Source organism: Capsicum annuum, chromosome 3, assembly GCF_002878395.1.
Source record: "Capsicum annuum cultivar UCD-10X-F1 chromosome 3, UCD10Xv1.1, whole genome shotgun sequence".
NCBI classification, from domain to species: domain Eukaryota; kingdom Viridiplantae; phylum Streptophyta; class Magnoliopsida; order Solanales; family Solanaceae; genus Capsicum; species Capsicum annuum.
The window spans coordinates 1896226-1899927 of NC_061113.1; the positions used below are offsets into that span (position 1 = coordinate 1896226).

Here is a 3702-nt window from a genome sequence, read left to right on the forward strand (position 1 = left end):
CATTAATATCCGTAAAATCAAGAAGATAGGTAAGTATTTTAATTTTTTAATAAAATTTTAAAATTTTGGGTGTTAATATATATGCTTGTACTTGCTAATCGTCCATAATTCATAAATTTTGAATCCGTCACTAAATTTATATATGCCCACAATCTCTATCTTCATTGATAGGTATTATAATATATTTATAAAAAAATATTTTTTGAGAAAATTAGGTGATGTGGCTTAAGTCAATTGATAAGTGACCATTTGACATATTCTATCAATGAAATCAAGAACATAGGAGAGTATTTTAATTTTTAAGTAAAACTTTAAGACTTTGAATATTAATATGCATGTTTAAACCTTCTGATCTTTCACAATTCATAAATTTTGAATCCGTTACTAAATTTATTTATGCCCACAATTTCTATCTTCATTGGTAGGTATTATAATATTTTTATAAAAAATATTTTTCGAGAAGATTAGGTGAGGTGGCAGCAGAGCAAGCTGACATTTTCTACATGCATTAATATCTGGGCCACCAAACCATTTTAAAACGTTATTTTTTTATTATATTAATATCAGAAGAATTATATTGTACTTTCTTTGTTTTAAATTATTAAGTTATTTTATATATTTATTTATTTTAAATTATTTTTTTATAAAATTAAAATTATTTAAGATTTTTTTCAAAAAATTATATTTCTTCCGTCTTAAATTACTCGTTATAAAGTTTCTAATTTAATTTCTTATTTTACTTTTATTTCTAGAGATAATTTTTTTTTCATATTCTATCTTTTGTATTAATTATTTTTTCTTCAAATTAAAATGTAAATATTATTTAATAGGTGTATTATGATAACCTAACCATGTTATTAATTATTTTTTTAATTAATGTCTCATTTTAATTTAAAATGAATAATTTGAGACGAAGGAGGGAGTAGTATCTATTAAGCATCACACTTTTAAAAAAAAATAAAAATAGAATTATTGAACTCCAAAGTCATTAAAATGCAAATGATCTTTCGTTTTCCTTTTAGTACTACTCCAAAATCATTTTAATGAATTCAGTTCTTCAAACAAATTGATTTTTTATTTCAACTCCTTAATTATTGCTTTGTTATTAGGAGGTTAGGATAACTTGTAAAAACACCTTTAATTATTGACATCTTAAGGAGGCGTGTCAAGTGTAAAGAAGTTAAGTAATTTGAATTGGAGGGAATAACTTATTTGTTACATATTGGTTTGTCACATCTATTAAGAAAAATAATTAAAAATATGATTATTTTTGTATAATATTCTTATTGAATGATGTTCACATTGTATCTTGAAATTAATTTGAAGAAAAATAGTTAAAGCTAAGGATAAAATAGAAAAAAAAAATTATCTTCTCATGATATATCAAAAATAACAAGTAAAAGTAGAAATTCAATTAGAAATTAGTGACAAGTAAAAGCAAGTGGAGGGAGTAGCATTTTTGTATAATTTTTAAACATTTAAATTTTAATTAAAATATTAAATTAATCTACTTTAATTAACTTTAAATTTTAATCAAATTAATTTTATAAAATGAAATGTAACAAGTAAAAATGGTGGAAACGAATAATTTAAAACAAGATAAGAAATTTATGTAGATTAAAAGAAAATCTGATTATTTCAAAAGGAAGACTTCCAACACCAACCCCACTTATCCTTTTGAGTATTTTATCCCTTTCACCCCCATTTTTCAACTCATCTTATCGCAAGATAATATTTAAATGTTCTTTAAGATTATAATATTCTTTTACTTACTTATTAAAAATTAACAAAAAGAATATGAAAAAAAAATATATTTTAAGAAAATGTATTTCATGAAAAAACATCTTTCTTCATACAAAATACATCTTTATTAAGTCATAAAATATGCAACAAAACCACTCACAATATTCATTAGATTCTTCATTTTCTTTTTTGTTTTGTTTTTTTCGTTGGAACATTGTGAAAACTTTTCTTGCAATATCTACCCTTGGCGCAGATGACTTGCTTTTATACTTTATTTTATTTTTCATTCGATGTCTAGCAATCATATATAATTATATTTATATTATATTTAAATAAAATTTAAATACATACTAAAAAGTTTCAGAAGATAAAATACTTTCTAATAAATGAACTTCATGTGCAAAATTCAAATTCAAAATATCAGATTAAAATTAAAAGTATACTTACAACTTCACTATAATTAAAACTAAACTTGTAAGTGTTGTTACTTAAAAGTATGGAATAAGTTAACGTAGACCTAGTTATTAATTTTCTTTGGTCCACAACAATAATTGCATCTCAATACATGTCCCTGCCACCTCCTTGTTTACACCCTACTATTTATGCATACAAATCTTCCTATAAATAGAGCCCAAGAATGTATCAGTTTCTTCATCCCTCAATTTTCAATTATCATAAGTACTAAGCTTTGAAAAAAAAATAGAATGGGTTCCAAAACATTTCTGTTGCTTGGCCTATTTTTGGCTATTTTCTTAATGATTACCTCCGAGGTTGTAGCTAGGGAATTGAGTGAAACTCCCAACTGTAAGTATTATCTTTCATTATCTTTTTACGTAATTGAATTCATTCGGAAAAAAAAAAAAAAAAAAAAAACCTATTGATGTTACTACGTTAGCCATATTAACATATCTTTATCCATTACTTTACACGTTTTTTATCGCTCTTAATTTAGTGACATAGTAAATATATGTCCAGCATGTGAAATGCTATTAGTATTTTAACAGGTTCTACTCCTAGCATTTAATTGAAGATAATATCTTATTTTAATCGGCTTTTCCTTTTAGTAAATGGTCATCTTTTTATTGTTTATGCTACTTAATAGAACTTTTAAACCACTGTTTAAAATTATATTCAATGTGAGCATTCTGAAAATTTTATGAAAATTTAAAATTAAATCACACACTATATCTTCAGTGTAATCTCATAAGTAGAGACTACGGAAGATATATAGAATATGTAAGTTGATGTTACTCCAATCTTTGCAAGATAGAGAAGTTGTTTCTGAGATTAGACCACAAACTAAAATTTGTAAGTTTTTATAAATGTGAGATGATAACCTAATGTTTTACTAACACTAGCTTGATCATGACACTTAATATATATTCCTTATGCTTCTCAGTTACTATGCCTGAATTTAAAGAATATAGCATAAACTTCTCAATCCTTGCTAAACAAAACTAAATTGTGTTTAGAACATACTAAAATATCCTTTGAATCTTGTAGATTTAAACATATCATATTGAAACTAAAAATTTATTTAAATATGTATCATAGTAAGAGGAATTATCTTAACTATAACAAAATAAAATAAAAAGTACGACACATAAATTGAAATTTCAATTCAAAATATTTAAACATATTATATTGAAACTAAGAATTTATTTAAATATATATAATAGTAAGAGGAATTATCTTAAACTATAACGAAATGAAATGAAAAGTACTACACATAAATTGAAATTTCAATTCAAAGATCAGTCGTGAGTACATGCATATGCATAAGTTTTAATATTCTCAATTCATCGATGCAGCAGCGAAGGAAGTAGACGTTGATGGTGTTGGAGGTGACCATTATAATAAAGGTGGAGGACACAAAGGATGTCATTATAAATGCCATGGACATTGCTGCACTTATGAAGAATATATGGCCATGGAAAAAGCCACTGAATCACAGCAGGA

At 24.5% G+C, this 3702-nt stretch overlaps 1 non-coding gene across 1 annotated transcript; it reads left to right on the forward strand.

The window, feature by feature from the left end:
• Positions 1 to 2222: 2222 nt before the first annotated feature.
• On the forward strand, positions 2223 to 3699 carry LOC107864365. Its single transcript, XR_007053309.1, has 2 exons — positions 2223 to 2547; positions 3555 to 3699. It is a non-coding gene; the product is annotated as an uncharacterized LOC107864365 (transcript).
• The last annotated feature ends 3 nt before the right edge of the window (positions 3700 to 3702 follow it).